The sequence below is a fragment of the Pipra filicauda genome, unplaced genomic scaffold (assembly GCF_003945595.2).
Source record: "Pipra filicauda isolate LSUMZ 115617 unplaced genomic scaffold, ASM394559v2 scaffold109_size3271384_pilon, whole genome shotgun sequence".
NCBI classification, from domain to species: Eukaryota; Metazoa; Chordata; class Aves; order Passeriformes; family Pipridae; genus Pipra; species Pipra filicauda.
In genome coordinates this window covers 1823111-1849750 of record NW_024103540.1, presented here as the reverse complement: position 1 = coordinate 1849750, position 26640 = coordinate 1823111, and the positions used below count along the sequence as shown (strand labels likewise).

The 26640-nt window shown below is 44.9% G+C and overlaps 1 long non-coding RNA gene across 2 annotated transcripts in view; it reads left to right on the top strand.

Annotated features, from left to right (window-relative positions):
• Nucleotides 1–26440, top strand: part of LOC120323239 — a 55626-nt gene extending 29186 nt beyond the window's left edge. The window contains exons 7-12 of one of the 2 annotated variants that reach the window (XR_005563532.1): nt 1869–2032; nt 3438–3552; nt 8419–8569; nt 15220–16722; nt 23984–24127; nt 26119–26440. This is a non-coding gene — a long non-coding RNA (uncharacterized LOC120323239). Of the gene's footprint in view, nt 1–1868; nt 2033–3437; nt 3553–8418; nt 8570–15219; nt 16723–23983; nt 24128–24752; nt 25045–26118 lie in introns of those variants that run through there. The other variant, XR_005563531.1, reaches the window with a different exon arrangement.
• Nucleotides 26441–26640: the final 200 nt, after the last annotated feature.

Below are 26640 nucleotides of genomic sequence, written 5' to 3'. Positions count from 1 at the left end.
TTGGGGAGCTCCTCGTGCCCCACAGGGTGGGTAGCAGAGAGGATGGGAGCCGCATGGGGCACCACGTGGCTGTTCCCAGGGAGAGCTCATTCCAGTGCTGCTGCAGCAGGAGGCATTGCTTGGGGGGCTGTGGTGCTCATCATCGTCTTTCACCCACAGGCTGTGTCCCAGTGTGCTCCCACTGCAGCTCCCAGGATGGTTCCTGGTGGGGATGGGGACAGCACTGCAGACCATGGCAGCACTCACATGAGAGCTGGAGTGGAGGTGTTTGGGTGGGAGCAGCTCTGGTTAACAGCTGCCTAGGGAGACTGTGGGCAAGTTCAGGCACCTCCAGGGCTAGGCAGCAGGAGAATGGGAATATGGAGCTCCCAGATTGCAGTTTTCAACCAAGGTGCCCAAATTCTGCCAAAATCTTGCTTAGGGTGCCTGTGGTATTTGCAGGTTTTAGTTTTATTGTAACAGCAGCAGCCTTTAATCTCTGTGGCTTGCATTTTCCTTATAAAAGATGGGGTTACTTATGCTCAACTTTGTTTTGCAAAGAGTGCTGCTATCTCTGTGTGAATGTTTCAGTAGACAACCACAATATTTAACACATCACATTGCTCTGTGGCTCTGCCTAATTCTTACACCAGTTTCCAAGCTTCTTAACATGTGTACATTGTATCTGAGCTGTTGGTCAGTTTTTGGAAGAGGGATTTGCTCAGAAGCAAATCTCCACAAAGGGCTGGAGAAAGAGGATGGCTGTAAGCCCTCCTTAGCCTTTTAGTATGGCATGAACAGGATGGGGGCTGCACACATCCCTTCACCTCAAGTGTTCAGCACTGCACAGGACCAGCATTGAAGTGTTAGCTATAGTCACATATGGCCATCCTGTGTTTGCCCATTTTCCTCTGAGTGTCTGAATGGAAGTGCTTCAATCCTGTCAGTTCTTGGTTTGAAAAGCTGTTGGCATTGTGTGTCTGTCCAGTGGAGGCAATGAGTATCACAGTCTGATTCTGCTGTCCTGACTGCCTGCATCAGGGGCTCTCTAGGGCCTGTTGCAGCTCTTCTCTAGCCCCAGGTCCCAGTTTTAGTCCTGAAGTGTTTTATTTTGTTTGCTGGATGTTTCCTCTTGTCATTCACTGTGACTAGTACTGCCTCATTTCTTCCCCAGAGTAACACAAAGCAAACCAATTTCCCCACATCCCACTGCTTCCGCTCGTTGTCCGCTGGGGCATCCAGCCTGCAGCACCAAGAACCTGCTCAAAACCTTCCAGAACTGAGCTTCTTTCCATGAAAATACGGAGCCGCGTTCTCAGGCTGATGTAAACTGGTGTCCCTCCAGTGATGTTGATCCAGCTTATACAAGCCAAAAATATGGCTTAAACTAAGTGAATCACTCTGTTGGAATGTAGCCAGCTCCGAGGCGTACCTGTCCCATGAGGATGCTGAAAAGTGCAAAGTGCTTCCACCCTTTTTGGCTGATAATCCACAAACGAGCCACAAATTTGCTGTGCCAGAAAGGCTACAGTGCCACAGTGAGTCACTTCACCCACTGTAAAATGTCACTGTTCTGGAGAGAGGTTCAGCAGCTGTTCAGCAGAGTGTAGCCCAGGTGGCAGAGATGGTCATTTTATTTACACAGCTCCATAAATGAACTCACTGCTATGCAAAATAACAGCCCTTCCTTGAGCAGCTTCCAATGCACCTTGCTCTGGAGCAAAGCAGGACAGTGCTGCTGTGAGCCCAGGAATGTTGCAAGAAAAGTCCCAGCTGCTCCGGTGGCCGTAGGAGCAAGCACTGCATGAAAGACAGCACCGTGTCACCAGTGGGGCTTTACAAAATGTGTCTGGAGGTCAAAACCCACCTTCCCTTTTGCTTTCTTTCAGGAAATGCAAGGAAAAGAATTGCTCCACCTTGCAGGTACAAAACAAGATGCCACGTTCCTCACAGCGGCCAGAGTTGGCATGGATGACCAGCTCTCCCAGTGGGACCTGCTTCCCTGTGGGAAGATGCTGCCCAGGACAGTAACGTTTCTGCTACTAGAGCTGAGGTAACATTTTTCAGATTCCCTGGGATTCAAGGGTTTGTGACATCGGGTCACATCCATCTTTTGTCTTTTTTTTTTTTTTTAAATTTCCTCTTTTCTCAGGGGGAGCTGGTGCCAAGAGGCTTCTCACAGTTAGGGGTAGGGCTGCAGGACCACGGGCTCCAAATTCCACACTGAAAGGGATAAGGAGGTGGAACAAGAGGGAGGCAGACTACCAGGCACTCTGAACCTGGGCTTTCCCTGGAGTTGTTCATGTGTGCAATCACCAGGGTTTTCCAAGGTAAAAGGCATCAGCTGCTGTGCTGGCTGATGGTGCAGGATCAACCATTACCAGCTCTGCAAAGCTGTGCCCTGGAAAGAGCTGCTGTGATCGGAAAGTGGAGTTTATTAACTCCAGATTTTTCCAGTGAGGCTGGCACGCCAACAATAGGGTCTGAACACAAAGGATCCCTTGCAGATATAAATCAGGGGAAGGCATCTCCAAAGGCTCCTGCTAGCCTGAGTCACTCACAGCTGCTGTGCCAAGTGCCAGCTGCTGAGTGGCAGCGGGCCTGCAGCTGAGTCACAGGCACCCAGCTCAGGGGGCATTACTGGTGGCCTGATTAGCAAACCCACTAAAAATGTGCTGTGCTGACTGCAGAGCACAGGTGTCTCAAATAGAGGGCTTGCCCCTTACTGATGGGCAAAGGGGGCTTGGGGCAGCTGGTCAGTCAGTAGGGGAAAAGGAGGAGGTGAGTTATAGGTCCTGGGGTGCTTCAGTTGAGGAGAGGTGTTAGGGAATAGCTAAGGGATTTACCCCTGATGAAGGAAGTAGGGCAATAGCTATCGCTGTCCCAACCATCATAACCCTCTACCTCCTTTCACATGTTTAGAAATATCTTTATTAATCGGTCTACAGGAACAGATGGAAAGGTTGGAAAGGTTATCTCCTACTGTGCTTGATACAGCCCTACAGCTGGAAATAACCATCCCTGGAGCTGATCCAGTACAGAGAAGATGTGTGTGCACCCTTTGTCTGCTCTGGCACAGCATCAGCCTTCCTGGGGCGAAGGGTGGGAGCCTGAGCCTCTCCTCCTGTGGCTACAGCAGCCTAGCACTCACCCAGCTGGCTGGCAGCTTAAAGGCCTCCTAGCTCTGCTTGGAAGAGGACCCTTCACTTTGTACAACATCCTTAAGAAAGGTTTAGGAGAGGGTTGGGTACATCAGGAACAGCCAACAGGATGGGGAAGACAGCAAACAACTCTCTTGCTGTGCTCCTCCTGTGCATTATAATGTCTCTAATCTCTTGACTCCCCTGCAAGTGCTGATGGAATTCACTGACAGATGAATGCTTTCTAGCAGCTAAATGAGTAATTGTTCCCTTTGTGTTGGATTTATTTAGTTTTTTGTTTTGTTTTGTTTTTTACAGGGGAAAGGCCATATTTGGGACCTGATGTTAGGTCAGAATTGGAGCTGGAACTTTGAATACAATTTTTTTCCCCCCAAAATGGTCCTGTACTCTACTCTCTCAGCCTTGTCCTCAGGTAAGTGCTCTGCTTGCTCTACACTTGAGCACTGAACAATTTTTCTTGCTGCTGCTGAACACATCAGGATGCTGAACTCTCTACTTTTCATGTCCGTTTTAATAATTGATCATCTTGAACCTTCCCATTTTGCTGTGAGTATAAACTTTTTGTGGGGACACTTTCCTATTTGCACCCACTCTGTAAATCTTGATGTTAGTCTTTAATTGTGACCTTGTTGATATTTCTGCAGAGTAAGTAGAGTTATTGTATGTCTCCAGAACTTAAAATTCAGGTGAGAGCAGCCTGTGTGGGTGCAGGGATGTGCACTGCAGAGACAGGCAGAATAAAAGTTCAGTTATTTTTCTTTTCTTTTTGTGCCGCAGGACAAACCTTCCAAAAAAATGAAGGCTTTGCCACATGTTTTCTATAACCAGCCAAATAAAATATTATGTTTGATATCATTCAGGCTCAGGGAAATAACTCAGGCTCTGGGCTTGGCATTTTTTCTTCCTCACAATACCTTCTACTGAATGATAATCTTTAAAACTATGCAGGTGGGGGGCCAGATCCTGACCCCCACTGCATCTGCTCTGCGCGCCTGCAAAAAGTGCTGAGCAGGCAGAAAGTGAGTTTAGCTGAATTTCTGGAGATAACCTTGCCCCAGTCTTCAGCTGTGGGGCAGGAGACTGGGCACTATGGCCAGAGTATGACAGAAGGAAGAGAACTTGTGATACTTGTGTATTTGGGATCATGCTGGGTGGGGCTGTGGATATTTCCCCCAACAGCACCCCAGGGGTGAGGTGGTCCCTAGCTACGCTCACATCAGGGCTCTGGTGCTTGGCAGGAGACACAGCTGTGGCTGTTTTCTGGATACAGGTATCATTGCCACATGAGAAATGCATGTGTCACGTGGAGTGCAATTTTTCCAGCTTTCTCATGTGTGTGTTTCCTGATGCAAACTTCAGAGTGTTTGGTTACCACACAGCGATCCCGAGCAAGCACAGCAGCTGGGGCATTCCTGCTGCAGGCTTCCCAGTGCCCGAGTCTATGGACAAGCACACGCATCTCTGTCATGAAGCAGTCTCCTGGAAGTGTTCCCTGGAGCGTGTTTTCCTTTCAGCAGCAAGCAGGGGCATTTGCTGTCTTGGAGGGCCTCGCTGATGTATAATTTGGTGCTGATTGCTACAAGCAGTAGAAACTTTTTCTACATTAAAACAGAGAAAATCAAGCTGGAGTGGGCTGGAGCTATTCATAGAGCATGCTGTGTTTGAGTAACCCAGTAGTTTTCTTTAAAGACTCTGAATGGCTTAGTTTATACAGCTTTTTTTCACTGTTTAAAATTGATGTCCTGTTTTAACAATAGATCAGTCTTGGCTAGTTTAATTTAAAAAAAATAATCTGCATTGAGTTTATCCATAATTATCTACCTCTGAAATTCCAATTTTGCCTATTCTCCATTTTCTCACGAACTGACAATACTCTGAGCTTTCCTCAGAGGGATGGATCATGAATCCATCTGAGAATAAGGAGGAAATTTAAGTTTTCACTACAATGTATTATTAAAAAGCATAGGGTATTTTTTTTTGTTTTGTAATGATGGAGGAAAGATTGAAACTGAGAGCTGAATATACTCCACAGGTTCACAAACCAGAAAACCATGAATAAAGAACCCAAAATCCATTGCAATTTTTTGTTTGCTTGGGTTTTTCTGTTTTTAAACAAGCAAGAGGGTTTCAGAGGCTTCATTTGCACATTTATCCCTAGGAATGGCAGTGCTGGGATCCTATTGAACACTGCAGGACATCTGCTCCAAATTGCACTGTGTCTTCCCTTATCATTAGTCCATTCATCTTCCCAAAGTCCTTTTCTTTCTACCCCAGTGCAGTTTCTCACTGAAGGAGTTTGCCGTGTGACCCAGTTTGCTGTGTTTTCAGTTTGCTGTGTGACCCAGAGGAGCCTGCAGCTTGCAGGGGGGTGCCTCATGGTTGTGCCTTTCCCAGGTACTTCCCACAAGACAGGTATCCATTCTATCTGCTCCCAGAGCTGGTTGCTGCAGGATATGAATAGATTCCTTGGTGCACACTTCCAAAACTAGGTGGTAAATGGCCACTTCTGGTAAAATCCCGGCCTGGTTTGAGGACTGCTGGCGGTGGCAGCTACAGCCGTGGGAGGCTGATTTGATTGCAGAGTGCAGGTGTCTGCAGGCTCCCGTTTTGTTGTGTGTCCCAGTGTTTCCTGGTAGGCTTTCCAAGGTGGCAGATGGGGAGAAGTGCTGTGACTGGAATGACTTTCCCCCCTTGCCACCCTGCAAGAGTGGGGCAGCCTGCCCTGAGGAGCACTCTCTCACCATGGGCTGAGCCTGTCACCTGCCTTCATGTGCCATGATGCCTCTTCCACTAGGGCTGCTCCCAGTGTGGGCACCAAGTATATCCACTGATAGAGAAAAATCCCAGGGAAGGAGAGGAAAAGCACAGGTACTTTCTTGCTGCACCTTTAGTCAGGACTTTACTGTTTTGCTGCTAGTAAAGGGAATTGTTTTTTTTTTTTAATCCCTCTCTTCTCCCAGGTTTCCAAAAGGATTTATGCTGTTCCCTAGCAGTCTTATGTATCCTGTTGTGCATCCCAGTCACTGAGGAGGAACTGATCCCAACCAGCATCCACTGAGCAGCCAGACCACTTGTGATAGAGAGGCACAGCTCCACCTTCTTTGCTCCTGAGCACTTTCTGGTGCTGGCTTTGCTTCTCTACCTGCTGTTTATAGCACAGGCTTGTCACAGATGTAAGCTCATTAATCATCCCAAGCCATGCTTCCCCGATTCCATTTATAGCACCTTCCTCTATTCCGTTTCACAGCCCCCACCTTGGTCGCTGCTCAGTTCTTGGAATCTGGGCTTTGTTTTTACTTAAACTTGGAATGGATAAAGCGTGAATAAAGAGGAAAATTTGGAAAGGCAGATGAACATCACAAGCAAAGTGTATATAGGAGACATTTAATGTTAGACTACTTGGCCTAAAGTGCATGGGCAGAAGACTGGCAGCAAAGCTATTGCATTAAGTGAAATAGAGACCATTTACCCTAAAAAGTTAATAGGCACAGGACAGACAAACAGGAGCCCTTTCATCCTCTTGGGATTTCTTGTGTTCTGCCAGCAGCTGAGATTGCTTTACTGCCCTTAGCACTGGTCAGTCCAGTGCTGACCCTTGGCCACCAGCCTGGCTGGAAGTCCCATGGGCAGCCTGCAGGGGGAGGGGAAGTGACACAGAATGTAAAATTCTCTGCTGAGGTATTTAGGTGCCCAAACATGCAGAGAGGCAATTAGTGGCCTTTCAAAAGTGTGGTGGTTTGACCCTGGCTGGATGCCAGGTACCCACCACTGTGATAAAGCCACTTTATCACTCCCCTCTGCAACTGGACAGGGGTGAGGAAATACAAGAAAAGGCTCATGAGTTGAGACAAGGACACAGAGAGATCTCTCACTGATTACTTTCATGGGCAAAACCGACTTGATTTAGGGAAATTACTTGAATTTATTACTAATCAAAATCAGATAATGAGAAGTGAAACAAATCTTAAAAAACACCTTCCCCCCACCCTCCCTCCTTCCTGATTTTCTACCTCCTCCCTGCCACAGCAGCACAGGGAGATGGGGAATAGAGGTTACGGTCAATTCATCACATGATGTTTCTGCTGCTGCTTCCTCCTCAGGGAGAGGAATCCTTCCACTGCTCCAGTGTGGGGTCTCTCCCACAGGACATAGCCCTCCACAAAATTCTCCATGAGTCCTTCCCATGGGCTACAGTTCTTTGCTAACTGCTCCAGTGTTGGTCCCCTCCACATGGTCAGTCCTTCAGGAACAGGCTGCTCCAGTGTGGGTCCCCCATGGAGTCATGGGGTCCTACCATGAAACCTGCTCCAGTGTGGGCTTCTCTCTCCTTGGATCTGCAAGTCCTGCAAGAAGTCTGTTCCAGGATGGGCTTCCCACAGGGTCACAGCTGTCTCTTGGGCATCCACCGCTCCAATGTGGGACTCCTCCATGGGCTGCAGGTGGGTCTCTGCACCTCTGTGGTCCTCCATGGGATGTAGGGACACAGCTGCCTCACCATGATCTGCACCACCAGGCTGCAGGGGAATCTCAACTCCAGTGCCTGGAGCACCTCCTCCCCCTCCCTCTCCACTGACCTTTGTGTCTGCAGAGTTGTTCCTCTCACATATTCTCACTCCTCTCTTCTCTGGCTGCAATTACTTCTGCACAATAACTTTTTTTCTTTCCTTCTTAAATATGTTATTCCAGAGGTGTTACTACCATCCCTGATGGGCTCAGCCTTGGCCAGTGGCAGGTCCGTCTTGGAGCCAGCTGACATTGGCTCTGTTGGACATGGGGGGAAGCTTCCAGCAGCTTCACACAGAAGCCACCCCTGCTGCCCCCCCCCCCCCCCCCAGCACCTTGTCATGCAAATCTAATGCATTAAGTTCTTCGGGAGATTGGAGGGAGAGAGGAGGAAAATACCCATTTCAGGGGTTGAGTCTGAAGAACCTGACCCACCTTGAGGCCTTGGAAAACCTCACCAGGCACCTCTCTTCATTTCTAGGCTCCTAAGTATGTTGGGAAATCTCCTTCAAAGTAGTTATTACTTCTGTTGAGCAATTCCTGCCTGTTCAAGACTGGGAACAGAGTCTCAGCAGTGTGTGGAACTTGCTGTGTGAAACTGCTGCCATAACATGAGGGTTGTACAGATTACAGGGATGGAAAATGACTCCTCCAGTAGCATGTTCCTAGCTGACATTGGTTTGCAATAGGTCTGTCAACAGCAGCTGGAGAGATCCTGGAAAACAATATGTCAGTTGCCTGGGTTGGTTTTAATTCTTTAATCCTTTGTCTGCAGCTAACGTGTTGCAGTATTGCTTAGGGGTGAGCTGTGCTGATGCCACTGCTGTACTCTTGCTGGTTTGGAGCATGGGGTCTGCCTGGCCAGGTCCGGGAGGAGCTGGGAAGATGGACTGGCTTGCAGTGCTGTTTGAAAGCAGCACAGACCCGTAAGTCACTTGTATTTATATAATTTTGTCCGTCTTTTTCTACATCTGAATTTCAAACATCCGTTATAAGGCAATACTGCTTTAGAGGTGAGCCAAGTTTTTCTTCTAAAACACATGTTCCCTAAAGCCCTAGTACTTCATTTCCTTTGTTCTGATTTATTGCTGTTGCCTTACCACATGTGCTAGGCAGAGCAGAGAAAAAAACTACCAAACCCACAAAAAACTACAAAACAGTCCTCTCTATCCTCTCCCCAGACCACATATATCAGGATTAACACAATGAATATATTATATCAACTGATTCAACAATGAACTAACTTATCTGTAATTTCTTAGCTGCCTCCAAGTAAATATGCTGATGAAGAGTGAGTGTAGGTTAATAATGTGAAGATTATGGTAAACCCAGTGAAAGCTACTGTGGGGAACTGAAAAAATGGGATAGATACTAAATCTAGAGAATGATAGTGAGATTAAAAAATAAAAATTGTTGGCTGCATTTTCTAAATAGGCATTTTGTGGATATAAAATTTTATGTGCCTTTTATCAATACCTAAAATGGCCTAATTTGTCAAAAACTCTCTTCCACAAAATAAAAGCCACTTTTTGGTATCCCAGGGTAAGCATCAAGGCATGCAATTGCTAGTTAAAAAAAAAGGAAAAATAAAATAAAAAATTGGTTGTTACTGTGAGTTTTATAGGGCTCTTTGAGATAGAAAAGTTGCTTTCTTGGAGGTTGTTCAGCCTTGACAATAACAGAAGGCTAAGTTATTTTCATTGGGATTTATACTAAAGAAAGCTCCATGTTTTTCTCTTCAAATACGAAGCAATAGTGCAGAAATTGAGCTGTGGCCTTGAGTCAGATGAACCTTAGAAGAAAAAAGCTGGTTTGGCACGATGGGGTGTCTGTGCTGTTCCTCAGGCAAACCTAGAAAGTGCCCAAGTCCAGACTCACAAGTGGGATTGTTGTAAGTCTGCAAAAACTTACCTATCCATAATGGAGTTTGTAACTCCCTGAGCACATATTGGATGTCTGGTGTCTTGGCCACGTCCTTGGCAGGAGGAGGCCTGGACATGGTGGGACTGGTGACTGTCTGAAATGGTTCTGCGTTACTGTGGGGGTTGCCAAGATGTAGTTTGTGTCCAGTCCTCACTGGCCACTCTCACGCTGTGCTCAGCCATGTGCAGGACAGGAGAGCTGCTGTGCCATGTCCAGGTTGCTGCTACCAGCACTGAACAGAATTTGGGATTTTGTGAGTTTTTTTGGAAGCTATCACCTTCCTAATGGCAGTGATAGCGGAGGGCTGGGATACACTTCCCTCCGAGATCACCACGAGCTTTAGGGAAGATGAAGTGGTGAAACACATTGTATCCCAACGCTCCAGAAACATAAAGGTCAACTAACACCAAGCAATCACGAGGGAAGGGATATCAGAGGGGAACAGTCTCAATACTTGCCTTCTGAATACTTTCTTCCTTTCCGTGAACCAGAGGGCCAGCAGCTCGCGCGGTCGGGTACACTCACATTGTTATCTGAGCTGATGTACCACGAGCTGCTGGTCTGTACTTATGTTTTCCCTTTGAGTCAGGCTATTGATGGGAAGTTCGTTGTCATACTCAGGCCTGTTAACTGTATTAGTTAACAAAGGAGAGCATTCAAAAGCCTGCTTAGAGGCATATTTGTCTTTTTTTTTTTTTTAATAATTTTTTTTCCTCCTTTTTAAATGTAAACAAGCTTTCCTAGCAGAATGTTTAATGGAATCTGCTTCCTTGAAACCCAAATGAGGCAACAGCTGTGATTGCAGCAAGCTGTAACATCTCATTACTGGATGGAGGCACGTCCTGTTACAAGTGGTGCTGCTGCAAAACCTCAGCAAAAGAACCTACTGAGACCTGCCTGGCTGGGGGCTGTGAACTCCCCTGAGGGGAGCTGAAGACCCAACTTCACTTGGTTTCTTTGAAGAAAGAGCTGTACATACTCCAGCCAACTTCAGTGAAGAGAAGCTTCAGTAAACCTAGACCTGAATTTGAGAGAATTTGGCTCAATAGGTGGGTTTCTGTGAAAACTAAGTCAAATTTTGTCCCCAAACCAGCAAAACTTTCTGGTTTTGAGTGTCTCTGGAGGATTCAGTTAAGCCAGGAAGTTGGGGACAGTGACGACACAGAAACTCAGTGCTGGTGCATAAGTCTCACCTAAATCCTGAAGTGAAGATCAGATGCTGGTACGAAATGATCAGACTGCTGCTTTGACAAAACTCTGAGCACAACTCCTGTAAAATATGTATCATTGAGCATCTTTGTAATAATAATAATCCAATGACTTTAGACCTCTTTCAAGTCCAAGCAAGCAGTGCTTAAAGCAGTGTGCTTGGTACCAAGGTCCTGTAAAATCTTTGTATTAGTATGACTTGTGTGGTTCTTGGGAACTTTCTGAAAGGGCAAACTCTGTTTTGTTTTGGAGGAAAAAAGTCAAACCATGCTTGCCTGGTTGAAAACTACTTGTGAGAAAGTCTTTGTCAGAAAGACTGAAGAGCCATGGGCCCTTTTTTGTTTTCTTAGAAAACAGGAAATGAATTTTAGCTCTGCAGTTGATTTCCTAAGTGACGTGCTTTCTACGATCACTTTTGGGTTCTGGAATGCTACAGAAGTTATCTGAGGGCGTTTTCAACACTTCAAAATTAAAATCAAATTGTTTGAAATCGTGCCAGCATTTTAATGAAAATTATTTTCTTTAAACAAACACTTGAGGACTTTCAATTTTTTTTATTCACAAGAGCATTCTTAACCCAAACACTTTTTCTTCATGGTTTTTCAAGGATCCATTCTGCACTGCTAAAACCAAATGTGTCTCAGAATGTAATCAAAGTCAAGATCTTTTCAGCCAAAATCTAGATGAGTGGAGACTACTCATTTCTCACACAGCACAAAGACATAAGTAGATGTCACTGCAAATACCGTGACATATATATATGTCTATCTATACCCACAGAAATGTCTGGGCAGCAATACCAGCAAAGACTTCTGCTGTGTGGAGAGGGGTCAGGCATGAAGCTCAGACCTGTGCAAGTCCCAGCAGTGAGCATGGAATCATGGAGGCAGGAGCTGGCTGTAAATTAACTGCTGTGCAGATACTCTGATACCCTGCTTTCCATGCAGTGGAGATGAGAGAGCCACAGAAGCTGCTGCAGATTAATGGGAGAGGATTGGTCTAGCCCTTGCATCTTTGGAGGGGTTTGGTGAGTTTATACAGAGCTCAGGGGATGTTGTGTGTAGCCAGAGGGTGAGTCTGGGTGCCAGGAGCAGCATCAAGTCTGGAGAGATGAAGCACTGGAGCTTTTACCTGGAGCTCTTCCAACACTCAGGACATGGCTGGCTCTTGCTCTTTTCCCATGCAATGGGATTTAGCTGGCCCTGAGCCATTTCATGGACACTGCAGCCTCTCAGGCACAGGTGGGTTTGAGCTGTAAGTCAGAGCAGCCAGAAGGTGCCCTTTATCCTGCTGTAGAAACCTGGAAACCCAGGGACTGGTGTTTCTGGCAAATTCCATCTAGGCCCATGTCTCATTCTTGGCAGAGGTCGGCAGCAGCTGCCCAGGAGTTGAGTTTGAGAACAGGATGTGTGTGTGACAAGGTCATTCCCTGATGCTCTCTGCTAGCTCTGGGATTTTTAGAAGCAAAGGATTTCCATGGGGCTCAGTGGCCCTGTCCTTCTCTAAGAAGACCTCAGGACAAGCCCCACATCTGGGCTCTGGGTGCCAGCCCTGCTGCCTGCCCATGGGGTGAGGTTTCTGGTGGTGGTGTGTGAAAGCCCTCAGTGCAGGGGCTTCTTTTGGAGAACAATGGCTGTCCCTTGGGCAGCTTTCAGCCCTCCTAGGATGAGGCCTTGCTCTTGCCCTAGCCAGGGGTTTGGTTACTGTTGCTGGGTGATCGCTGACTGTGGGAATGGAAAATTAAATCAATCTCTAGAAAAACAGTGGTTGAGGGTTTCTGACATCATTTCATAGGTGGAGTTGTGAGAAGAAGCAAAACACTTTAAGGTAAAGGAAGCCAGCTGGGGATGTGGTTTTATTTATTACTGCCTCTTTGATGGATGTTTCTCCTTTGGAGATCAGTTTGATTGAGGAGTAGGTACCTGCTCTGATAGACTCTGTCCTGTCTGTATGTCATAAATGAAGAAGCCTGAAAGAAGTGCCCCTCAGCAACACAAATTACTTGCTATTGTCAAGTAACTGCATACCTTGTATGTTGGTAAAAAAAAAAAAAAAGCCTTCCTAATGACCCCAGCAACACAAGCTCCTCAGTCAGCTGCAGGTCAGAGAGCCAATGCTGCATGTGTGCTTTCAGAAAGGGTGTGGAGCAGAAAGCATGCTGTAGGATTTGGGATGTTTTTTTATCTTTTGGGTGCTATTGGTTACACTCAGTCCATCAACAAATTCTTTTAACAAATGCTGTCATTCCTTTGCTGAGAAGAACACGTGTGAGCACAAGTGACCATGTGATCTCAAGACTCTGATGTGTTTCCCAATATATTAGATTTTCTGGTATTCACTTGGAGATTAACCACATTAGAGCAGGCTGCCTACAAAATAAATTTCCTATTAAAAATGTTGTGATATTCCCAACTTCCCTAGCCTTTTCCTGCAGCAATAAGTAAGCTCTTTAAAGAGCCGGTAGCAAGGGAAACAGTCTAAGTCTTCAGAAACCTCTTCTTATGTGTAACCTTAAAAGTTACAACACTGCGATCTAGAGAAGCTACAAACAAAAAAGAGCTGCATAAAACCTTTTCAGCCCTCTGGGCATGGAAGTCCTTCAGACCACGACTCCAGGATACTCTCTTTGATACATATTGCCATACATTGTGACGGTAATGCTGTCACCCTCAGCTTGCTTCTGCTTAACTGTCTGGGCCTGGCTGGGGTTGGAACTGTGGAGATGTGAGTGCGAATAGGATCTCCCAGAGGCTTATGTTGGCCAGGAAAATGCTGGCTTGGAAAAGGATGTGGAGCGTGTCCAAATAAGAAGAGTCTGGAAGGAGTTTTTGATGGTCTGTTATTTCACTATTAGCTGGGAGATGTGAAATTTCCTTTTCCGGATGAGCACATTTTGTGTTTTGCAAAAGAGAGCAATTGCTTCTTGTAAGACTTAGCATTTCTGCTAATTTAATGAGTTATCCATACAAATGGACTGCATTAGTCATTGGAAAGGCCTTTTTCAAGTTCCACAAGTGCGTTTTAGGCCTCTTGATAAAGCCAGTAGCATGCTGGACTCTCACAAGCAGAAAGACCTCCAAAAGTATGCAAGTTATTTCTGGCATGTTGTATTCTCAACATGTCAAGGAAACATGGATTATTTTTGCACAAACAGGCAAATCCAAATGGTTCCTTAGCAAGCTCCCATGAACATCATTGGGCCTTGAGAAGGAAAAGAAAAAAAAAAAAGTAAGAAAAATCACTGCTTCTCAATTAGGTTTCTTAGGTGGATCATGTCACACATTCAGAAGTTCATTTGTACCAATTTGGACCTCTGGTGAATGATGAAGGATAAAACAGGAGATAAAAGCAAAGACCAGGAATTAATCTGGATATTTTATGCTTGAGTGTTTTTTTTTTTTCCCTTACTGTGAATTTATCTTCAAATGTAGACCGTGACAAACTGCAGACACTTTTGGAAGTTCTTTTTTAACAGCCATTAAATGAAAGGAGGTGTGTAGGTGTTGAGAGGAAAAGGACCTCTGGAGCTGACCAGGCCAGTGTGGAAAGAACATGCCAACATCCTGCTGAAAACCACAAAGCAGCACACCAAGATTACTGGAGTGTCCTAAACCCCCCTGACATGGCAGCACACAAAGCCAGCTGTACGTTTCACAAATATTGGAGGCTGTTTTGAAACTCCCTATTAAGGATTACAAATGCTGAGTGCAGTTTCTGGGCAAAGACAATTAGAAATCACAGCTCTGGCCTCAGCTCGGTGTTCTATGTCTGAGCTTGCATTACTGTGGAGGGTTCTTATGCATTACACTACCTCAGCCAAAACCAAAATCTGACACCCACCAAAGCAGAGTCCTGTGATTATGGTAAAAAAATAAAAAGTACAGCCTGGTCTCAGCATTTTTTCTGTTTCAGTGTAGAGAAGTATTTTCCCACATGGTGAAGGGACTTTTTTACAGAAAAGAGGTGTAAAGCATGCATAAATAGTGATACTGAACCTGCATCCTCATCCATAGTTGCATATCTCAGCATAGTCTGTTTGCTGGATCCATACTCATATTCAAATTCGGGAATAGCACTTGCTGCTTGGGCTTGGTGGAGACAAAGCCAGCTGTGTTAAGGTTTGTTTTGGCCCAACTAGCGTGGTTAATGCTTACACAGATGAACATCAACAATTATCAATAACTATACCTTTGCTCAGTGGGAGGGTAGTTGTATTGCAAGTACTTTATCCCAGGAAAAATAAAGAAAGGGAAGAGGGCACTTTTGTGCAGTCAAAACTTCCAGCAACTGGGTGCTCTAACACATTGTCAATGGGTACTGCACCACAGGGACAGTGCTGTTGTGTGATGTGCATTGCATCTGCATGAAATCAAAGTTCACACTGCCTTCTCTATTTTCCTTTTCTTTTTTTTAACCTTAAAATTTCCACTCTCCCCTCTGACAGGCCTGAAGAAGAAACTTGGAATGTGGTGCCAGTACAACAGCAGACAGTGAGAGAAACCGAGGGAAGCACCTCCAAGATAAGTAATAAATGATAATTGTTATTTCCTATTATTCATCTGAATCTCTACTCCTGAGAATTTGAGTTAAATCCTAAATTTTCCTTTATTTTTAAGCAGATCATCCAGCAAGTTAAAAACCAGCAACACAAGGAGGTCCTAAGATAGGGTTTGCTCCAGTTTTCCTGCTGAGCATCTGTTTAGGAATTGCTGCTAAAAAAAGTCAGAGGGGATGGTAGTTGCTGTGCTGTCACATGGGCTGATACAGAGCAGAATCTGCTTAGCATTCTTGAAGGGAAATTATCCAGTGCTGTAACTCACAATTTATAATTGGTTGCATATTAATATCTAAAAAAGGCAATAAAATCCACTATGTGTTTAAAAAAAATAGTAAGTAGGAGTATTACAAGCTGAGCAGTGAAAATCTGGAAGACTTCTTGGCTAGAGCAAGGCTGTGTGCAGTGCTGTTTCTCCCTTAATTACAAGCAATTTTAAATCATCTCCTTCCTTCAAAGAAGGATTTTGTTCAGGGTGTGTGTTAATTTTAATCTTGCTAACGTGATACTCTCTTGGAACCTCTCCCTTGTGTCATAACAGTGAGATGTGCTGCCTCTTTTGTCCCTGCCCTTTGGGAAATGCAGTTACTGCTGCTCGTTGCCTCAACCCTGCCATCGTGACTATCAGTGTACCTCCCTTGAAAGGAGAAGAAAACAAAACCCAACAGCAGCATTGCTTTTCCCCCCCCAGAGGTTCAATTTATTTGTACTATTTAAGCTAGACTGTGCAAGTACTTCATGAAAATCAGGGATTTAAAATGTATGGTACTGTATTATGCTGTATTATAGTGGAAAGCTTGTTATTCAGCACACTAATTATTTCTGAGTCACTATATTTATGAAATGGCGTGTAATAACTACTTCACCACCACGCAAAGTAAATAGTATAAAAGCAGGCATTTTATGATTTTGACATTTTAGTGTATAAACATATTCCTGAATCTCCTGGGGGGTTACTGGAAATCAGATAATGTTTTTATGACTTTTAAAAAATGACATTGAATTTCACAGACTGTAACGCTCCATATATATGGTTAATGTTGCATATTTTATTACAGCCTCAGTGGCTTATGTTACAAGTGTCAGCTGCAAAGAGAAAACGTACAAAGGCGGGTTTGTGGAACTGTGGGGGAAACAACATCGTAAAACCTTGCAATGCACACATCAAAGCCCTTGGACAAGCTGTAATGGCAGGTCCTGGGCCATGCTGGGACACCAGAATACACCCTCTGCTTTTTTTGGTGTCAGGATGGATTACAAAGCCCTCGCTGAAGGAGGGTTTCTGCCCACACTTGTCACTAGAGGATAAGTAAGTTTGGGTTTTTGTCAAGCCCTGTGTGAATGACCCGTTAACTCCAGAGGAACTGGGACGCCTTGAGTGACACTCTGCGAGTGAGTACAGAGGGGAAGGAGGATGGGTTGGGTTGCTGCTCCACTTGGGCTTCTGAGTAGTCTTGCATGGTCTCTGAGAACAATGGGTGGATGCTTACCAGAGTACGTGATTTCAGAAAATACTGTGCCTAAACTCAGGCCTTTTGTGCTCCTTTGCAAAGCTTGCTTGGTGTTACAGAAAAGTACCAACAGCTGGTACTGAGAGAGGAAGGAGGCTTTCACTCATCTTTAAGATTCCGTATACATAAACATCATGCTGATATTTCATGATTACTAGCCCTTGTCCATGTGGGAGACTTTAACTTGATGGATGTCTGCTGGAAACTCAACACAGCAGAGGAGGCAGTCTAGGAGTGTGTGGAAGAGAATTTCTGTCACAGCTGTTACAAACAGAGAAGGTCCAGTGGGAGATGTGGTGGTTGAAGGCTGTCTTGGGACAGTGACCATGAAATGATAGTTTTCAATTCTTAGTTTTCAATTCTTGAAATAAGGAAGGGGGTCAACAAAACCTCTGCCTTGGGCTTCCAGAGGGCAGACTTTTGCTTGTTCAAGACACTGGTTCAGAGAGTCCCCTGGGTCTCTCTGAAAGAGTCCAGGAAGGCTGGACATACTTAAAGAAGATCTTAAAGGTGCAGGAGCAGACTGTTCCTATGTGCTAAAAGATGAATCGTCAGGGAAGAAGATCAGCCTGGCTGAAAAGGGAGCTTTTGGAGGAACTCAGTAAAAAAAAAAAGAGTTTATGACCTTTGGAAGAAGGGGCAGGCAACTCAAGAAAAGTACAAGGATGTTGCTAAGTCAGGTAGAAAGAAAATTAGAAAGGCAGCAGCTCAGCTAGAACTTAATCTGGCCACCACTGTGAAAGATAATAAGAAGTGTTTTTATAAATACATTAACAACAAAAGGAGGGCCAATGACAATTTTCATTCTTTATTGGATGAGGGGGGGAATATTGTTACCAAGGATGAGGAAAAGGCTGAGGTACTTAATGCCTTCTTTGCCTCAGTCTTTAACAGAAAGGTTGGTTATCCTCAGGGCAACTGGTCCCCTGAGCTGGTAGACAGGGATGGGGAGCAGAATAGACCCCCTGTAATCCAGGAGGAGGTAGTTAGTGACCTGCTGAGCCACTTAGACACAAGCCCATTGGGCAGGATGGGATTTACATGGAGGGTACTGAGGGAGCTGGTGGAAGAGCCGGCCAAGCCCTGCTCTGTCATTTACTACCAGTCCTGGCTAACCAGGGAGGTCCCAGTTGACTGAAAGTTGGCCAGTGTGATGCCCATCCACAAGAAGAGTTGGAAGGAGGATCCAAGGAACTACATGCCTATCAGGCTGACCTCAGTGTCCAGCAAGGTTATGGAACAGATTATCTTGAGTGTGATCACGCAGCACATACAGGACAAGCAGAGGAACAGCACCAGCCAGCACAGGTTTAGGAAAGGCAGGTCTTGCTTGACCAACCTGATCTCCTTTTATGACCAGGTGACCCTCCTAGTGAATGAGCGAAAGGCTGTTGGTGTTTTCTGCCTGGAATTCAGCAAAGCCTTTGACAGTGTCTCTCACAGCATTCTGCTGGAGAAGCTGCAGCCCATGGCTTGTACAGGTTAAGAACTGGATGGATGGTTGAGCCCAGAGCGTGGTGGTGAATGCTGCTGCATCCAGTTGGTGTTTGGTCACTAGTGGTGTCCCCAGGGATCTGTGTTGGGCCCAGTCCTTTTAATGTCTTTATTGATTGCTTAATATCTTTACTGATGATGTGGATGAGAGCATCGAGTGCACCCTCAGTCGGTTCACAGATGACACTAAGTTGAGTGGGAGTGCTGATCTACTGGAGAGCAGGAAGGCTCTGCAGAGGGATCTGGACGGGCTGGTCCAATGGGCCAAGGCCGATGGTATGAGTTTCAATAAGGCAAAGTGCCTTACTGAACACAATAACCAATGACTGGATGTGGCACTCAGTGCCATGGTCTAGTTGACAAGGTGGTCATCGGTCAAAGGTTGGACTCAGTGATCTTGGAGATCTTTTCCAACCTTCATGATTTTATGATTTTATGTTGTATTTCTTTTCTGACTTTTCTATTAAAAAACCCAGCTATTAGGAATGCCTCTGACTATTATATCCAAGGATAAGTGTTTGAGATACCTGAGAGATACTCAGGGAATTGATAAGTCTTCAGTAGAAAAAAATGCCCTGAGATCAATTTCCTGATTTAGTAGTGAAGTCCTCATATCATATAAAATGTAATGTGATTGTCCATGGCCCTAATGAAATCTTGACTTTTCTGCCAAGCTTTCATCTATAAAAATCAAATTTATCTGGCATTTGTCTGCATTTTGAAAGGGATAGGGATTTTTTGAAATTGATATGATAGTAATCCTTTATGGTGCATTAATACAGGAGAACAATAATTTGTTGCATTTTCTTCACACAGAAACAATCAGCTGGGAAATGTGCATAATAATTGTCTTTGTCCTTCATTGTCACAGGCCATTAGCTAATGAATTTAAGCTGTACTTGGCTCTTGCTCCAATAAGAAAACTACATTAGAGATCTTGTAGCCGTGGTATTATATAAAGCCTTTCAGTGGGTTTTATTTTAGTCTCGCTGAGGTGATGCTGCCCTGGACTGAGGAAGGCATCACAATTTTGTGGTGAGCAATGAGGTCAGCATTGTCTGATGTAGTGGGTAAAGCAAGCTGAAGGGCACCGACAGTTATTGTTGTTGCCAGATGCCAGACCCTCTTTGTTTGGTTTCTTGTATTTTAACCAAACTTTTCACCTCTACTTTCGTGACAGTTTCAAGTTCTTCTTTTAGGTGGGAAGATTTGCTAAACTCAGTTCAGCTGTACTAAGATTCATACTAGGGAAGATAAGTAGTTTGGGCAATGCTTTAAATAAACAATAGGAGCATGTAACTGTGAGTTGAGCAGTTTTACTACCTATGCAGTTTTCCTTCTCAACTAAGAGGCTGGCAAAAGAAAACCCTGTGATGGAAGGTCTTCACTGTCCTGAGCAATTAGGAGCTGTTGCTGCTGCAGTGGGCACCAGCAGAGTGGGACTCCTGAGCCCCAGCAGAGGGGTGCAGCAGGATTATTCTATGGGATTTCAAATGCTGCAGTCTCCAAAGAGGAACTCCTGCCATGCTAGGCTACACCAGTCACCCAGCTACTCTGTCCTCGTCCCCATCTGTGTCACAGCTGGGAAATGACACACCATTCCTACCTCTTCATGTGTTCTGCCTGCTCCCAGGGAAGACATAACCTATGAGTTCAGTTGGGTTGTTGCCACCTTTGGGCTGCCAGAATGGTGAGCAGAATAGCAGGAGCCTGAGACAAAATTCATACCATTGTCATTTGTGTTGAGCATCTTATCAGTATACAAAAAAGAACCCGAAACTTTCCAGGCATTACTTTGTATCCAAGCTTTTAGCTCATGGATATCTTAGACTTGGGAGGAGAATGGATGGTGAGTGTGATACACATCTGCAAACTGCAAAGACTCTCCGGAGGGCAGTGGTGGTGTAATTCTCCATCTGTTCAGGGATTATTGCTTCTGCACAAGCTGCAACACCACAGCATCTGAGGGATGGCTGTGGCAAAACAGTGGTAAAATTTTGTTGTATCTTGTAGAGAGAGATGGCACCAGACAATCGGCAGTGCAGGGTAATTCTCCTGCAAAGTTGTGTGAGAAATGAGCTGGGATGGCCACTCCTGTTAACAGGCACCATTTGCTCCCTTACCTCTTTTAGCTTCATAACTGGAGTCTGGGGTTTCCATGGCCTGCAGACCCCCTGTACCGTCTGCCTACTTGGGCAAATGTTTTAATAGATAGTGCAGTGTTCTGGATGCTGCAGCCAAACCCATGACGCTTTGGTGTAAAACAAGCATTGCTTGCAGCTGAGTAAGTGGCTGGAAAGCTCTGGGCTCTGGGGTGTGCAGGGAGCAGGTGCCAGGTTGCAGCGATCACCCATTTTTCTAAACCGGCAGCACTTACAGCCCTACTGACAGAGGTTGACTCGCACCAGAAGTAAATTCAATATGCATGAAAGGACTCTTGTTCTTCTTCAGTGGAGAGCATAAAGACATACTGTCAGACAAACTAATCTCTCTCTGATAATTTTCTTTTCAACATCATTGAACTGTCATTTCTCCTGGGCTTTGCCAGAATGTTTGACGTATCCGTTGTTTCCCAAAACAGACAGATTTTGCTAGCTTGGCTGATACAGAAATTTTTGCCAGGAAGAGAGATTCTGAGGTGCCTTTACCAGCCTCGTGCTGTCGTTGTGCAGGTCCTTTTGCTGAGCTCTGCAGCTCTGGTTAGGGATGAAAGGAAGGTATCTTGGTGATTGATTAGGTTGCATCTTTAAGTGCAGCAATGGAATTGTTCCCAGCACTTGCCCTGGGCTGGGAGCACATTTGCTGGGGTTTTGGGACTCTACTGTTTTTACTGGCGAGAAACCCATTTATACCCCTAGATCTTTAATTTCAAACCTAGGGATTCAAAGTGGCCCCAGGCACTAGTGTGTCACTGAGCTGCAGTTAGCAAGTGGCCCAAACTAGAGATTTCCTTTTTTTTTTCCCCTCATTGTCCCTCTACAGGGCTGGCAAAGCAGTCACTCCTTCTAGGCACATGTGAAAAGTCAGTAAGATTCCAAGACTGTGGATGAAAAATATCTACACTGAGCAGTCTCCTCTTCAGCCTGGGACTCACTGAGGAATCTAGCATAGGGATACATGGTCCATAAGGCTACATGTCCTCCATAGCTTGTGCAGAGGAATTTAGCAGAAGGGAGGTTGTAAAGTGGGGCAAACTGGAGGAGCCCAAACACCACCGTGATCTGGCAAATGAGTCCTACACCCCATTTGTGGTCAGCTCTTTTATTTTTGGAAGCTAACATGTTTTCTGACAGTGTGACTTTATACAGTCTAAAAAGCATATAGGGAGATTAGTGATAACTCAGTTAAAAATAACTTGCAACACCATTTAAATCCCTATAGGTTAATCTGGGCATGTTGAAGAGTAGTTTCTTAGTCTGGAATTATCTAACTTGGCTGTGATTATGTAGTTTAATTTCCAGATTAACTAGAGGTATTTGTCTAAGCTGTGTGGCTGCTGAGATATTAAAAGTAGGAGCAGGAAACTTTGCAGTCAGTTTTACAACAGAATTAATTGCTTGTCCTTTCAAAACTGAGTTTTTCCACACCATCTCACACCTGCCCAACACCATTACTGCAAACACTTGTCCACTTGCGTGTCTTGCATACATGAGTAGATGCTTTCAGCTGTGGTAACTGTAGATCTTCTGCAGGATGAAGGCCATACCACACATATATATTTCCACTCTGTGATTTGAGGTACTTTTCATCAAGTATTCACTAATGTCCCATTGTGTAATGTTTGGGATTCTGGTTATACAAGTTGTTAGCTCCAAATTTCCTCTTAGCCTGGTAGGAACATGGTTTTGCATAATAGATTGTCTAATAGATTGTCTTATCACATCTGCAAGGTAATTGCTTCTCGACTGGCTTCCAAGAAGGCCTCAGATTTGATCTATGGTGGCCTGTGCATTGCTAATGCCTGTATTCCAAGGAAGCATACCCCTGTTACTGATGAGCTGCATGAATGACCGATGGTGTAGATCCAAAGTTAACCAGGCATTCTCTTTAAAGGTGACATATATTATATTTGGGCAAAGAGGAGTTTCCTGCATAATCTTTAGAGACAGCTGTGTTCCATTTTATGATTTCTCTGGTGGTTACGGAAATACAGGTAAAAGGCTTTACATTTTTCCAGCTCGTTATTCTGATTGCATGTCCAGCTACTGATTTTCTGATAAATGGGATCACAGTAGAAAAAAAAGTATGGGCTGTACCACCTTCACTCCTTGACCTTTCCACCACTGAATCTGCAGTTTCCTTGGATGCCTCCACGAAACATCTACAGCTGGTTAAGCAGAGATTTGACATAGCCAGGGTCATGCAGAATGGGTATGGGAGCTAGAAAGCAAGTCTTCCCCTCAACTTGCTCCATCTCTTATTTTCTTCCGTAACTCTTAGAAAAGGGTCTTTCTGTTCTTAACCTCTTGTCTGTGGAGAAAATGTCTTGTGTTTTCACTTGTGCTGCCATACCTCTCTGAGATGCTTGTTCCAAATCCTAGCCATAGGTTGCTCCCTGTCTTTATCTTGTATAAAGTTTGGCCCTTTCACTTTCAGCTGTGTCTACAGAGCATTGGTGGTGGTCTGTGTAGCAGCAATTAGCTTAAGAAAAAAATTACTTATTAAAAAAGGTCATGTTTAAAGTCGAAAAGAATTGTAGAAATTGAAAGAAAAAAAAACTCAATGAGAAAAAGCAAACGGTTCCAGAGAATCAAGGTAATTGTTTATGAAGGGCATCTTAAATTAACAAGCATGGATTATTTGGTAATAAATAATAGAATCATAGAATCATTTAGGTTGGAAAAGACATTTAAGATCATCAAGTCCAGTGGTCAACCCAGCACTGCCGAGCCCCCCATCACTAAATCATGTCCCCAAGGGCCACATCTACACAACCCCTCCAGGCTCCCTCCCCCCTGAGCCTCTTTTTCTCAGGCTGAACCCCCTCAGCTGCCTCAGCTGCTCCTTATCAGACTTGTCTAGACCCTTCACCAGCTCTTTTGCCTTTCTCTGGACACGCTCCAGCACCTCAACGTCTTTCTTGTCCTGAGGGGCCCAAACTGAACACAGGACTCAAGGTGTGGCCTCGTGAAGTGCCCAAGTACAGGGGGATGGTCATTGCCCTATCCTGCTGGCCACATTGTGTGCTGTTTGTTTTAAAAAGAGAGGGAGAAAGGCATTCTTTGCCCTCATTAGTGCTGCAGGATGTCCTATACAAGCATAATTATACTCTGTAAAAAGGCTAGGGAGACCACACAGGAAGGGCATTGAAGAACTGGAAAGGGCACAGGAGACACTAAGCATGATAAAAGATTGAAAGTTGTTATTTATGGACAAAGTACTGCCTGCTTCTTTTTTTATTTTTTTTAATTTTTTTTTTTTTTTGAGAAGAGGGTAACTAGGGCCACTAAGAGGTGTACACAATTTCATGGGTATCAAAGGGCTATGACAAAACTCATTCAGACCATTGTAAGCTGACTAACAGGGGAGTTGATAATAAACTTGGAGAAAGCAGCACTGATCCAGTGTTCTGATCCAGAGCAGGCAAATACTGTCTAAAGTGTTGGGTTTCCACCACCAGTGCCCCATCTTTGGTCTTGATTCCACAGGCTGGACTGCACTGAGACTTCTGCATTTCAGGAATGTGACTCCTGTCCTTGACCTCGTCTGCACATAAATACAACATGCCCCGTAGTGCTGAGTGGTTTGGGAAGAATGTCAGCCAGACAAGAGGGGAGATAATGGAAAGACAGGTGAGGATGTTTTTCATCTGCTCTGTTTGAACCACCCTGCTTGACTTTGCCTACAAGATTTTGGGCAGTGGGGTTAAGAGGGGCAGGGCAGGGATTACCTGGTCCCTCTGGGGTGGCAGAACAAAGTCGGTCACAGGAGAGCAAAGGGGCTGTGACATGAGGCTGCCACTCAGGGGACAGGCCTTTTGGGTACTCCTTCTGGCACAGAGCCTGGAGGGGAGGCACTCACTGCCTGGCTGAAGCACAAGCAGGGGCTCACCACATACAAGTGTGAGCTCCAGCCACAGCAAGAGAATGGGAGAACAATCCATAAAACAGAGGTGCTGGTGAAGTACCCCAACCCCTGTCTCTGCAGATTCCCCTTGGCAGCAGAGGTTTAACAGGGTGGGTGCCTGTACACAGCTCCACACATTGGGCTGGGAATGCTGCACACAGGAGCTGTTCCATAGGCAAGAACCAGGCTGGGCTGCCTCCCTCAGCCCCCGCCAGTGTTAACAAAGCACAAGCCCGCCAGAGCACAACCTAAAATCTGCTTCTTTTGTTTGTAAGGCAAGAACAAATGGTGATGTTTTTATGCCTTAAGCACAGCTGGGGGTATTGCTGAAATGATATGCTTTCGTTCCAGGCTATGATAGGAACTGGGCTGTCTGATTCTGCAATGTGGGAATCGCCTTTTCTCAGCTGTCAGTGTCAAAGTCAAGCTTGCATTGCTCAAATAAAATGGGGTATTCCACACACACACCTGCACCCTTTCAATTGTCACTGATATTTAGCAGAGGGAATATTCAAAACATTATTCCCTCCAATACAGAATGGCTGTTGGGTGTTACCAGATCACGTAAAAAGACATCTGAGTGGAGTTTTTCCAGCAACAAACAAGAAACAAAGGGAGGATTAAAAAAATGTTTTGCTACGTATACTGTTATGATTTTTTTTGTGAATATATATATATATATAAAAATTAATGTTGGGATGTGAAGAAACAAAGAAAAAGAGCAGGCAAGTGTGCTACCATAAAATGTAGCATGACTTGTTACAGAACTGAATGTTACAGGGTCAAGCATCAGGTAGGGACATGTGTTGGGGACTAGGATGGTACTTACACTTATTACTGAGGTCAGTGCATATTTTCCACTACCTTATTTATGGGATCAAAGGTTTGATGGGATCTAGAAATCCAAACACATTTAAAAGGTGGCAGATGTGGGTAACCTCAAGTACGCAGCCCATCGCCTCAGAAAGAGGAATGTTCTTGCAAATTTGACATAATCCAATTAGTTGATTCCCTCAGTGACATTTCTGCAGGCTCATGTACAGAGGGACAAGGAAAGGGAGATTTATGACAGCTATTCCTAGCAAAGGTCATTTCTTTATTAGTGAACAACCTGTCCTTAGTCATGCTGATGATGAGGCGTTGAAGGATAAGGGAGAGGCTGTGTAGCTTTAAAACTTGACAGGGAATAACAGCAATAGAGCATAGTTCATCTCTCTACTTGGACCAGGAGGACTGAAATCTCCCCCCATCAGGCCAAAGCCAGAGAGCAGGAGGCAAAATCCAGGAAAAAAATAATACATGGGGATTTCTGTGGAGATTGTGAAGGAGTTTGGATGGTTCAGTGTCAGCACAGCAGGGGGGAAAGAGGAGCCACAGAGCATAAGTATGTTTTTGGATAGGATAAGTGTCCTTGGTGGAACCAGCTGCTTATAAAGAACCTGGTATGGTTGCTCTGGGGAATCCCTGGTCAGCACTGCCAACTTCCCAGTTTGAACAGCTCTCAGCATCCTGTTCCATGCCATTTCCAGAACAACACAGATGAGAGCATGCTCAAATATATACAAATACACTTCCTTGGCTGTCCTTCCATAGGCAAGGAAAGCACCAGATTTGACAGGAATATGGTTTCAGTAGATTGTGACATACACATTATGTATTTTTAAACAATAAACCAGCATCTACCTATTCATCAAGTGACTATTTTTCCTGCTTGCAGAAGAGAAGGTATTTGACACTGTACATAAAATGATGCATCATTTTTTTCATAATCAGAAGGACCCTTCTGGGAGTCACAGAAGAGTTGTTCACTCAGGTACTGACCTTAAAGGTGAGCATTGGGTACTTTGGTGTAATTAGCTGTGCTTGTTTTCACCATCAAGCTCATAATATTGAATTAAGTAAAAATGTGACAGTTTCCCTAGACCTCGGCTCAGATCCTGAGCCACCCTCTGGAGCTGAGCTATGGTTTGAGCTGGGTCACTGGCACAAACCAGGCTTGTGGCTGGCAGGACCAGTCAGGAGATCTTTGCAATGTAGGAATGAAGTCAACAGGGAGGTTCCTTGCTGACTCATCTGAGTGCTCTGACCCAAGGAAGGGGTATGGGGTTCTTCATCTATGCCCTTGCTAATCCCTTTTTGCCATTTATTGGGTCCTTTGGGCTGTGAGCTGCCAACAGAAGTCACACGAGCTTTTGAGTTGGTCTGGTATGAGGCTCAGTCCAGTAACCTCATAATGCTG